Genomic DNA, 13,511 nt, shown 5'->3' on the forward strand with positions numbered 1-13,511 from the left:
TCCATACTATCATCTCAATACAAATCCCTTGTCTCACAGATGAATTTGTATAACAACATCCTAGCCAATCAACTTATCTTGAAACATATTTATTCAATCCATCTTGTATCTTGCTGCCAGATCAACCAACTTAAAACATTATTAAGTCCATGCCATAAAGGTGCTGGTGCTCAGTATTAGGCCAGAACATGTCAACAAAATGGACCCCAGTGTTTGAGAACTCATTTTTTTTTTAATTTTTTTTTTCAACGTTTATTTATTTTTGGGACAGAGAGAGACAGAGCATGAACGGGGGAGGGGCAGAGAGAGAGGGAGACACAGAATCGGAAACAGGCTCCAGGCTCTGAGCCATCAGCCCAGAGCCTGACGCGGGGCTCGAACTCACGGACCGCGAGATGTGACCTGGCTGAAGTCAGACGCTCAACCGACTGCGCCACCTAGGTGCCCCGAGAACTCATTTTAAATGGATGGTTTTACAATCCCATTGCCCCAGAGATCTACCTGGATCTTGGGAAAAGTCATTTAATATACTACCTACCCCCATTGTTATGTCATTCCAAACCACCTCCCAACACTCTCCCCACAATCCGTCATTGCTATGTTCTATGATCACTGATCTTTGCAGTTCTTTACGACTCACTTTCCTGTATACCTCTTCACTCACCTCATGCTAGCTTCCTCTCTGTCTTAGCTATGTCAGTTTGACCTCAGGAATTTCCATTCTCCTGCCAACAACTCCTCTGCCATTATCTGCCTTTCCTTCAAACAATTTCTACCTTACTGAAATCAAAGGAATCTGCTTCCATGACAACCTTTTTGGCTAGGAGACAGTTAACATTCTCTTCCCTAGCTGTCACATCCTTTCACATCAGTGTTTTAATACTATCAACCAGCCATCTCTCTTCTTTAAACTTTTCCATCTGGAAGTCTGTTTGTTGTTGTTGTTGTTGTTGTTGTTGTTGTTGTTGTTGTTGTTTTCTAAGCTAACTAGGCCTAATAACTGCAGATCAAAGAAATCATGTTTCTTCTTATGCAAATGCAAAACTAAAATCTTCCCATTATCATGTACAATGCAAGGAATGATCAAGCCAGGGGAAATGAAGTCAGAAAGTTCAAGAACAATATAGAGAATACTTGCTCCAGTCCTGGGAGCTATCCAACTTGGTCCTTTGGGTCCTTGTTACCACAGACAGACCAATGTGAGATGACACAGTTTACTCCCAGAGAGCAATCCCAGGTCAGTTTATCACTCTGCTACATGGAAAACAAGGACTAGAAACAGCCAGTTCATAATTATACTTCCCAGATTATCTAAAATATGTCCTTTACAGATAGTAAATTTGTACTAATTTGTTTTGAATTGGGATCCAAACAAGATCATCTCATTACATTTTGATTGTTATATTTGAAATTTCTTTTAATTGAGAGCAGTACTCCTCCCCTCCTTCCTTCGTACTATTAAATTATATCAGAAACTGGGTGTATTGGGGTTCAACCAGAGAAACAGAACAAGTAGGAGATATATACTAAGAGATTTATTGCAAAGAATTGGCTTACTCAGTTGGGAGAGCTGGTAAGACAAGTTAGAAATGCATAAGGTAAACTGTCAGGATGGGCAGAGTGGAACTTATGGGCATGAGCTGAAACTACTATGCCCAGGTAGAATTTCTTCTGGGCAGCCTCAGTTCTTGCTCTTAAATTGTTTCAACTGATTGAATCAGACTCTTCAAGATTATCTAGGATAATCTCTTTTACTTAAAGTCAATTGATTATGGACTTAATTACCATACAAAATACCTTCACAGCAACACTTAGTTTAGTGTTTGATTGAATAATTAGGGACTAAAAGTCTAGCTATATTGACATACAAAGACTATCACGTTGGGTCAATTGTGTAGATTATTCCTACATTCTGGATTTATCTGTTTTCTTCCTTGTAGTGTCATTTATTTTGTTTTCTTTCCATATTTTCTATAAATACAGTTTGGCTTTAGAGAGATTCAGGCTCCATCAGACTGTTCTGGCAAGAAAATAGTTGGTGCTGTGTGCTTCATGTTACATCAGGAAGTCCACAATATCTGCTTGTCCACTTTTAGACTGATCATTGGGGTTTTCATCAATAGTTTATCTAATGATTTTATCTATTAGGATGGTAGTCTGAATCCAGTTTATTACGGATTAAAAAATGATGATTATTTATTAGTATGTTTCTGTAAAAAAAACCTTTTTCTTATGAACTGGAGCTACCTCGAAATACTGTTCATACAGGAAAGGCAAGAAAAATGTCAAATTCTTCCCTTTTAAGGAGTTGGTACCTAGTTACTTGCAATCATGTCCAACGTGTAGAATATAAAATCTTTAGTATAACTACAAATTTATGGGTTTTATATACTTGATCAGTTGCATTTAGTATTTCTTTTGTTGTTTAGTCCCATCTTTGGCCAATGGTAAGCACCTCATATTGTCTTTTTGACAAGACAATTTTCTTGCATCCTGGTCTCTCCCTGGCTTATCTTCTTTAATTCCGGCTTCAGATCTGGAACCAGCTATCCCTCCAAGGAGTTCTGGATCCTTTCAATGGGGAATGGTATTTTAGAGACAACAATCTGGTTGCTAGATGTATTCATAGCTATTGGATTATGATTATTTCTAGTCCTTTTTGGAGGACAGAGCTAGGGAATATATATGTTTGAAAAGAAAATAACAATTTAGAGTTTGTACTGATATTCCTAATTTAAATTTAATATTACAAGACTTTAAATATAACACTATTTTAATAGTTGTCTCTCTTTAATCTTACATTGAAAATCATATTACGTAATTAAGTAATTATTTATATTATAAAATATAGAAAATAGATACAAAATAAAAATCCCAATATACTGACTGGTTACTGAATGACTTTACATGTTCTTACTGTTCTATTTGTCCTTAGACTATGTATCACTAGTGATACAGAGTCAAAATAGCTGTGTTCTAGTCCCTTGAAATAATTCTCCTTTTTCTAGTAGTTCCTCAGTTTGTTTTATTACTTTTAGAAATTTCTTTTTAATTTTACTTTTGAAATGTAAAATTTTTCTACGTTTCCCAAGTTGGAACTATATAATAAGGCATATTTGGAGAAGTGTCATGCCCATTCCCAGTCCTCTACCCTGTTACCTCTTTACTCCTACTTTTAAACATTTTTGTGTTTTTTCCAGGATTTTTGCAAATATAAGCAAATACATACACAAACATAAATAAAAGTAGAAACGTGTTTGTGTTTTCCACCCCATTATTACACAATGTATAGTGTTCTGTAACTCCTTTTTTTTCACTTAATAATATATCCTGAAGATCATTTCATATTAGAGTAATTAAAAAATAGATATTTACTTCATTTTTGGATAACTACATAGAATTCAAACATGGATTTATCATAATTTCTTTAACCAGACCCCTTTTGATGGACATTTGGGTTGTTGTTATCCACAGAATTCAACAGTCAATGATCTTTTATGTAAGTAATTTCACTTTTTTTTGTTTGTTTGTTTTAACCAGATATTACCTAAGTTCTCTCTATGGAAAGAATTCTCAGCAGGAATATATGAGGGTGCTCATTACTCTGCACCTGGATCAGAAGAATATTCTGTCACATTTTTGAATTTGTGCCAACCTGATAGAAGTAGTGTAGCAAGGATAATTTTCATTGTTTCTTATTATGAGTAGTAGTCAGCTTATTTCTTATATTTAAGAGCCATTTTCAATTTTGTTGTGAATGGTCCATTCTTATCTTTTGTCCATTTTCCCCATATTTTAGGTATATGGTGTCATATTTTACATCTTTTTATTTTACAAATACCTTGACTGATTTTTACAGAAATATTTATTTTTACTGCTTTTGTGTTTTTTACTTTTCATACTCTCACTTATGGTCTTTCCTTTGCACTCAGAGTCCTCTTTAATTAATTTCTTATAGGGCTGGCTTAGTGGTCATGAACTCCTTTAGCTTTTGTTTATCTAGGAAGCTCTTTATTTCTCCTTCTATTTTGAATGATAGCTTTGCTGGATAGAGTATTCTTGGCTGCACTTTTCCCCCTTTCAGCACTTGGAATATATCATGCCACTCCCTTCTGACCTTCAAAATTTCTGCTGAAAAATCTGCTGATAGCCTTATAGGGGTTTCCCCTTGCACGTAACTGTCTTCTTTTCTCTTGCTGCTTTTTAATAGGTTATTTTCAAAAACCTACTAATGGAGAAAACATAATATGATTTTAAGATATTTTGCTATGATACAGCACTTTTTTTCATGTTTATTTATTTTTGAGAGAGAAAGAGAGACCACATGTGTGCAGGAGGGGCAGAGAGAGAGGGAGACAGAGGATCTAAAGTGGGCTCCACACTGACAGCAGGGAGCCCAACGTGGAGCTCAAACCCATGAACTGTGAGATCATGACCTGAGCTGAACTTGGATGCTTAACCAACTGAGCCACCCAGGCACCTCTATGATACAGCAGTTTATACAGTTTTGTAACATCTAAGTCTTTGCTATTACAATGATTATTTATAATATTGACTTTTGCTGAAATTATTATCTTCATAGATAAAAGAATCTGTACATGGAGTATTCTATCAGATCTTTTTTTTATTCATAGATATTTTACTTTTAATTGATTTTTATTTTATTTTTGATCACAAAGAATGTCTTCATCTTAGCTGAAGACTAAACCCAAAGAAAATAACAACAACACAGTTGGAGTAGTAAAATTAAAACTCTGGAAATGTTTCAAAAGGAATCTAATTTCTAGAAAATGATAGTATTTGTTAGGCAGAATTCCGGATTGCCAAGAAAGCATCTTAGACTTCAAAGACTAAAGTAAAAATCTAGAGACCAAGGAACCAAATTTTTGTCAATATTTATTGGCTATGTGGTTTCCTAGGGGCCCTCAACTTTCTTGACTTGACCGCAGTTCAAAACACGTTGCAGTTTCCTTGTTAAAATAAATATTAATGTGAGATTGCTCACAATAGCGGTGAGTCAATAGCCAACTCAGAGAGTAAAGTTCAAACACAATAGCCTTTATTCATTCTTCTGGTTTGTTAACAACTGCATTCTATACTAAAAGTAGGACATCAAAATGAACAATATTTAGGTGGACAGGAACACTTGGTCCTATAGTGAATGATCTTAACACTTAGTATAGACAGCTGGATAAAGGTAAGACTTGGAACTTGTGAAATCCCAAAGAATATATGCATTCATTCATTCAACAACATTTACTGAAAGCCAACTAAGTATGTGCTAGGTTAGCACGTACTACACAAGTGCTAAAGATAAAAGGAAAAATAAAATATCGTATACAACTAACAATAGTATAAGGTAGTGATATATAAACAAATTGCAAAGAGAAGGAATGAGAAGGATTCATTAATGTGGGAGGTAGCCTTCTAAAATGGCTCCCTGCCTTTTGGTACTTATGCTCTTGCATAATTCCCTCCCCTTAAGTGTGGTCTGGACATAGTGATGCTTATAATGAATAGAATTATAGCAAAAGTAATGGGATGTCACATCCAAGATTTGGTCTAAAAGATTATTATTTCCATCTTACTATTACCCTCTGTTTTTGGCTTTTTCTCTTGCTTGCTCTAATGAAGTAAATTGCATTTTATGAGCTGCCCCAATGGATAGTTTCACATGGGAAGGTACTGAGGGCAAACTTTGGCCAATAGCAAACAAGGAACTAAATCTTGCCAACAACAGTATGAATGAACCTGGAAATGATACCTTTCTAATAGAGCCTTGAGATGAATACAACCCTGGCCAACACTTTGACTGCAACTCTGTGAAAGCCCTGAAGCAGAGGACCCCATTCCTGACCCACAGCAACACAAGATAATAAATATTGTTACAACCTAGTAAGTTTTGGGGTAATTTGTTATACAGCAACAAATAACTAATACAATTAGGAAGAAAATCAAGGGTAATGAGAATAGAAGGAATAGCATTTGTAGAGATGAGAGTGTATAGGATAGATTAAATTCTGGAATGGCAAATGGTCTTGTGTGGTTATAGTGTGAAATATCCTTTAAGAATGACTTAAGATAAGATTTGAGATGAGGATTGGAGGCCAAATAGTAAAATGTGTTTAATGGCATTTGTATCAATCAGGGCTCCCTCAAGAGAAGCAGAAACCTCTCCAAATATTTTAAACAGAAAAAGCTTAATATGGGGAATTAGGTGCTTATGAAACCATTAGAAGTTCTTAAAACTAAGTCTGATCATTGCTATGACTATAATTGCCTCTCAACACCCAAGAAGCTGGCTAGATTCTGGAACTTTGCTGCAGAAAAAAACAGTATTTCCATGATCATGCTTGCCTGTAGCAGTAGCTGAAGTAGCATAAAGTTCGTCTCTCCTTACTGCCTTCTAACTCATGTGGATATGCATTAATTGGTAGAACTTATTGGATTCCAGAAGTCCAGCTGTAGACAGTCTGGGAAAAGTAGTTTTCATTTTTCATCCTCTACAGTTTAAGAAAGCACACACTCAAAATGGATGCTGAATGCCAACTCACCATATCCACTTAGTATAGTAACGTGTTTGGACTTCCTTCTGGAAAAAAATGGTGAGTCCTCAAAGTGTGAGGAATGACATAATAAGCTCTGTATCAGAGAAAATACATTTATGTAGGAGAAAAGGATGGACTATAGGTGTGACAGAGAGTTTGCTGAGATTGGAAACAGTGCAGTGATATAGAAGAAAAATGATAAAGAACTTGAACTCGGGTCTAGGAAATACCAAGGAGAGGTCAGAGGATGTGTAAGACAAAGTAAATTGAGTTCATTCCAATTCAGTTAATATTTAATGCCACCATTCAAACTCTATGTCCCTTAATTCATGTACCCTGAATGACACTTCTCTGGGGGCTGTATTTTCTGAATGTAACAATAGTACTCCAGGTGCTGTACTTTCTTACTGTATTATCAAATCTAATAATTCTTTATTCTTTATTAAGCTTAGGTCTGTATGATTCAGGCTTAGAGTGGTGCTGAAGTGAAACACAGCACAACAACCAAAATTCACTTCAAAATAATACTGTTTTATTTATTTTTACATTTCTCAAAAACTGTGACCATACATATGCCACAGTAAACTTGGTAAAACATTTCCTTCCAATCCTATTGACTTCCATCACAGCCTCCAAGTACTCTGAGGCATCTCCTCCCATAAATCCCCTAACTCTCTCTTGACACCTAACCCCCTGCATTTTTTTTCTTTTCCTCATTCCCCTTCCATCACTGCCTCCTTCTCATTCCTTGATTGTATAGGTTGACTTAGACTCTCTCCAGCAAAGTAAACCCTTCTGGTTTGGGGTTTATTTTGAGGAAAATTAGACTGGCAATTAGAGAAGTAAAGTTTGCATAGTAATGTTTGTCCTGCCACAGTTTTCACTGTCAACTATTAGGTATATTTCTTTGATTTTATTTCCAAACTAATTTCTCCTTATTCCCTCCTAAGACACTTGCATGTTAATGGCTTAAAAATCCTGATCTTTAGTCCTACCTTTCCCCCATAGCTAAAAATTTACCTGCTTTATAGATACTTCCACTCACATATTGTTTCCATACCAGAAACACCACATACTCAAGCCAAACTCATTATCTTCTATCTCAAATATGCTTAATTTTTCTTTGTACCCTAACTTGGCTAGTGAAAGAACCATTCATGTAGTTGCCCAAGTTGAAAATTTCACTGTCCTCGTTGAGTTACTTTCATATCTCATCAATTAGCCACTATTTCTGATTTTAGTCTTAGAAATCTCTCTGGAATCCATTTTCTGTCCTATCTGCACTGCCAGAGTCCAAGCCCTTATCATTTTGTACTGGTACTCTTTGTCTTACTGTCTCTAATCCCTCTTTTCTGTAGTTCAGCAATTCCCATTCACTGATCCTGGGATCAGTTGGATCAGATTCTCTGGGATTTATTTTGCTTTTGTTTATGTGTTTGCTTCAGTACATCTCTCTAGGTCCTAAACATAAAAAAACATTCTCATTCTTTTGGGCTGGGTTAGGGGCCCATGATTTTGAGCTTTTATAAATCTCCTTCGATGGGTCCAGTGATCAGCTAGATTTGGTTTAACAATTTCTTAAGCCCATATTTTACATCACCACCACTAGAATCATTTTTTAGAGTCCTCAAAATCTTATTATATCCCTGTGATGATCATAACCCAATGATGCTTTCCTGTGCCAATCAGAGAGTATTTAGCCTAGGAATTAAGACACCACAGAATTGGCTCCTTGCATAACCCCCCTCCAGTTTCATTTTTTTCCATCTCTTCCCTATTGCCATGATACCATAGGCTGTAGCCACTATATACAACTGGTTACCTAGGGAACATTGCTCCCTTTTTCATATCTCTGGGCCTTTGCAAGACTGTAAAGCTCAGATTGTCACTTTTTTCCATCATTTCTTGTCAAAAATCTTATGGATCCTTAAGAGCCTAGCCTAAATAACATAACTTTCATGAAGCCTTTCCAGATAAATCAGAAGTTGTTTCTCCTCTGAGTTCCCATAGTCTGTGCTGAAATTATAGCATTTAGTACAGTTAGGTTCAAAGTACTGTGAATTGTAAATTGTCTCTCCTTCCACATACTGAGCTCTCTTTTTGCTTAATGGTAATGGTATGTGTATGTAGCGGGCCAGGCTGTGGTAGGGGAAGGAATGTGGAAGGAGAGACCACTGGGAAGGTAGAAGGAGTTAGATCCCAATCATAGGACTTGTTTACTTGCTCTCAGCATGTCCACATTATCCTTAAGGGTTATCTTAAGTACAGTTCAGAAAATTATTTCTTCTAGTTGATTGGTAAAGGCCAATCCTTTGATTGGTACTTATCAGTGAGTTAGTTGTCACTGGTAAAATGAGGAAAATAAGGTCCATGTAGTCAGTTTTTCATAAAACTAGACTTATTTAGTGACTCTTCTTTATTCTGATTTTTATAACTTTCTCCTTTGCTATCTTTTGTAAAATGATAGCAGTGTTAGAAGTATAAATTTTAGATGTTTTTGTCTGAAAATATGAAAAAGTTAAAAACCCTATTTTGAGCCCCCAATTTAAAAAAGAATCATTGGTCTATGAAATTAGGACTACTGGGGCTCCTATTGCCTGGATATCTGGGAAAGGGCCTGGAAGAAATGACATTCCAACAGCAATGAGCACATCTAGATTTTTTTTTTAAGTTTATTTTGAGAGAGATAGGGACAGCACAGGTTGGAGAGGGTCAGAGAGAGACGGAGAGAGAGATAATCCCAAGCAGGCTCCACACTGCTAGTGCAGAGCCTGATGCAGGGCTCAAATCCACAAAAGTGTGAGATCATGACCTGAGCTGAAACCAAGAGTTGGATGCTTAACCAACTGAACCACCCAGGTGCCCTGAGTGCACCTAGATCTTTATTTCCATGACCATTCTCAAAAACATCCAACCAATCAAACAAAAAACCCCCAAGGGATCCTTGGAGAAATGGCTGATTTTAGGAGTGGGGCAGGAAATATATAAGATGAGCCTGGGTTATCATACAGTGCCAGAAAGTAAGGAAGTACACAATAAAAACACCATGATGGGGGTAGGTCAAAGGGACACTGGAGCAAACTTAGGTCAAAGGGACACAAGAGCAAACTGAAAAGATTCCTAATGATCAAAGCAGGAACAATTTGAGCAAAAAATAAATTAAATAGCATTGGATTATAACATAAAGTAGAAAATAAATATTCATCCACACTGATGTAAATAAAGGATTGAATAAATTAATGAGGGAAAATGGATGAATCTCCTCACAGGAGAATTCCAAATAATTTATGTAGATATTCTGCTTTCAAGGAGGCAGAGCATAACTGCCCTCGATTTATGTATGGGCTATGCATAGTGACTTCTTTCCAAAGAGTACAGTATGGAAAGAGGGAAAAAGAGTAACTTTACATTGGAGAAAACTGATGGACACCAAGGTTAATATCAACAGTGATAGGTCATGTTGATAGTATGTATCTTTGATATGCTGTGATGAAAATAGCACTTTACCTTTCTTTGTGTTCTTTCTCCCCTTCTCCAGTGTAATCATAAGAAAACATCAGAGAAACCCCAGTTGAAGGATATTATGCACAATACCTGACCAGTACTCCTCAAAATTGATGTGGTTATCAAGAACAAGGAAAGTCTGAGAAACTGTCAAGCCAAGAGAAGCCTATGGAGACATTACAACTAACTGTAATATGATATCTTGGGTGGGATCCTGGAAAAGAAGAAAAGATATTAGGTAAAAACTAAGGAAGTCAGAATAAAGTATACATTTTAGTTGATAATAATGTATCAATATTGGTTCATTAAGCCTGGCAAATGTACCATACTAATATAAGATGTTAATAATAGGGGAAACTGGCTGTGGGGTATATGAGAACTCTTTGTTACTATCTCCACTTTTTTTCTAAGTAAATTTAAAACTATTCTAAAAAAAATGTATTTTTTAAAAAGTAAATGGCCTTGGGGCTCCTGGGTGGCTTAGTCGGTTAAGCATCCGGCTTTGGCTCAGGTCTTGATCTCACAGTTCGTGAGTTTGAGCCCCACATTGGACTCTGTGCTGCCAGCACAGAACCTGGAGCCTGCTTCACGTTCTGTGTCTTTCTCTCTCCGCTCACACTCTCTCTTTCTCTCTCTCTCAAAAATAAATAAACATTAAAAAAATTTTTAAATAAAAAGTAAATGGCCTAGATACTAAAGGAGGACATCCTAACTCACATCAGCACTGTCTGGAAATTTGGGCATTTCCTGGAGAACAAACACAGAGGAGAATGCTCTGAGCTGGTTTTAATATTATTAAAAATGCTCTTAGGTCAAACCTGACCTTACATATAGACTATTATGATAAACAACTAAATCTTATTTACATTTAACTAGGAGATTGAATTGACAAATAATTGCTTTTCTTCCTGTTTGGAAACTTAAACCTGTGTGTGTGTGTGTGTGTGTGTGTGTGTGTGTGTGTGTGTGTGTGTGAGTGTGAGTAACTCTCTCATTCCTTGGTAAGAATTTATTTACTTGAGTGTTATTATTATTGTCCTTAGAAACCTGCTCTTCCCTAGTTTGATTTTGCTTTGGTAAACAGCTAAGAGTCTACAGAAGGGCAGTAACATGCAGGATTCTTTGCTCTGGAAATCAACATGATTCAATCTTGTTCAAGCCAGTGGGCATTTATGAATTCCCACTTTGTGCATACATGTGCTGGGCCTCTGCTTTACTCCAGCTTTCCACCCTTAGAAATCTGCTTGTTTTTATTGGACACACATTAGCATGTTTATACTTGATAGTTGGCCTAGTTTTTATAAAAAGCAGTTAGTTTCACAAGGGCCAGATTGTAGGTGTGAATTGGGGTCATATCTTGCATTCTTCTAATTTCTCTTTGCTCAATGGAGAATAAAGAGAATTTGGCTAGGAAGAAGGAAACTTGTAGACCTGGCTCTACTTCACTTCTAGCTATCAGCGACATTTGGCTTCATTTTTTTAACTTTGTGAAGGAAGAATTTAGAGGAGCTTATCTTGGATCCTTGTGAGCCTTGCATTTTCTGACCATATGAGCTGGACCAGGTAAGTCTTTGCTGAGGTTGGTGTCTGCATCAATGAGGGAACAGTTCTCAAAGGTTTTTAGTGGTTCTCTTTTTTCTTTGTTATTGCAAGTGGATTTAGGAAAATTTCCCTGAAGTTGGGACAGGAGTCCTAAGTTGTTTTTCTTATCTCCCCACTATTGTTTTTTGGCAAGTGCCTGATTTCAAGCTTACATACTGGAATAGTTTATATCACTCTCTTGTCATTTGCAAAAGGAGTCTGGTGGTGTAGGGAAAAGAACATGGGCTCTGCAGTCATTCTGACATGGGATTGATTCCTACCTTTAGCACATAAGTAGACGTGTGACCATAGAAAAGTGATTTAACTCCTCTAAAAATCAAATTTTCTAATAAAAAATGACAGTAATAATTCTTCTCAGAGAAAACAGTGATTAAATAGGACATGTGAAAATGACTGCCACTTAGTAGGTACTCAGTGTTACTCCTTTCCTCTCTCCCTCCCTTCCTTCCTTTCCTTTCTTCCTTAACGATGAACGTTACCTATTTCATCAATATGTTTGCAGTTGGCATCTGGGCTATCTAGTGATCATATGTGGATGGGTGGGGTTTTTCTCCTTCCCCCTTCCTCCTGAGGAGGACACACACCTGTCTAAATTAATAGATGATAGTGTCTTAATATATAGTAGATGCCTTCAAGATGAGAGATCTAGTGTGGAAGATCTGATTATTTTTCAGCTAACACACAAAAGGAAGACCATTACTTAGGCTCTTTTTTGCTGTTTCTTCTTCACTACTTGAGAACTAGATGAGGCTAATAAAACTCAAGGACTGACAAACCAGAATTTCAAACTCATAGACCTCAGCACCTGGAAGATTGTAAATGAGTGAAATGGGCTGAGTGTGAAAGAAACGGCAATAGTATTACAAGATCCATAGGACATGGCACCTTTATTTTGGCATGAAAATGCAATAGACAGTGAACACTGTGGTGGCGTGAAGCAAGAAGAGACCTTTTTTTTAATGAATGAATGAATTTTAATATGAAATTTATTGTCAGATTGGTTTCTATACAACACCCAGTGCTCATCCCAACAGGTACCCTCCTCAGTGCCCATCACCTACTTACCCCTCCCTCCCACCCCCATCAGCCCTCAGTTTATTCTCATTTTTTAAGAGTCTCTTATGGTTTGGCTCCCTCCCTCTCTAACTTTTTTTTTCCCCTTCCCCTCCCCCATGGTCTTCTGTTAAGCAGAGACCTTTTAAAGGGAACAGCCACTACTCAGTCTGAGATAGTTATTGTTGTGTAGGAATATGGGTTCTTGATTTCCAGATCTTCCCATTTTTCTTTTTAAAAACGTTTTTTAAAACGTGTATTCATTTTTGAGAGAGAGAGAGAGACAGAGCGTGAGTTGGGGAGGAGCAGAGAGAGAGGGAGACACAAAATCTGAAGCAGGCTCCAGGCTCTGAGCTGTCAGCACAGAGCCTAACGCAGGGCTCAAACTCAGGGACCAGACTGCGAGATCATGACCTGAGCCGAAGTCAGACGTTCAACCAACTGAGCCATCCAGGTGCCCCCAGATCTTCCCTTTTCAAGGGAACCCAGAAATATAAATATGTGAAAACACTTGATTTCTTTAAGGATTTTATTTTTAGGTAATCTCTACACCCAACATGGGGCTCAAACTCACAACTCCTGGATCAAGAGTCACATACTCTACTGATTGAGCTAGCCAGGCACCCCTCAAGTTTTAATTCCTGGCAATTAACCCAAAATTTAAGATAACACTCTGGGCCAACTACCAAAGACTGTGCCAGCAGTTTATGGTCTCTGAGCTGAAAGGACCATGGAGCTAGCTAGCTGTGCAGTCACTGGTAAGGGAAAGAAGATACTAGTCCAAAAGGGAAGACCAGAGAGAGG

At 37.1% G+C, this 13,511-nt stretch overlaps 1 protein-coding gene and 1 long non-coding RNA gene across 2 annotated transcripts in view; one reads left to right on the plus strand and one right to left on the minus strand.

Annotated features, from left to right (window-relative positions):
- Positions 1–756, minus strand: part of RNF141 (ring finger protein 141) — a 30,503-nt gene extending 29,747 nt beyond the window's left edge. Inside the window, exon 1 of the mRNA XM_047876754.1 lies at positions 665–756. The gene's annotated coding sequence lies outside the window, so the exon portion shown is untranslated. The remainder of the gene's footprint in view (positions 1–664) is intronic.
- Positions 1–13,511, plus strand: part of LOC125176034 (uncharacterized) — a 175,207-nt gene that overhangs the window by 5,681 nt on the left and 156,015 nt on the right. Inside the window, exon 2 of the long non-coding RNA XR_007156106.1 lies at positions 10,087–10,290. This is a non-coding gene — a long non-coding RNA (uncharacterized LOC125176034). The remainder of the gene's footprint in view (positions 1–10,086; positions 10,291–13,511) is intronic.

The sequence above is a fragment of the Prionailurus viverrinus genome, chromosome D1, assembly GCF_022837055.1.
Source record: "Prionailurus viverrinus isolate Anna chromosome D1, UM_Priviv_1.0, whole genome shotgun sequence".
NCBI classification, from domain to species: Eukaryota; Metazoa; Chordata; class Mammalia; order Carnivora; family Felidae; genus Prionailurus; species Prionailurus viverrinus.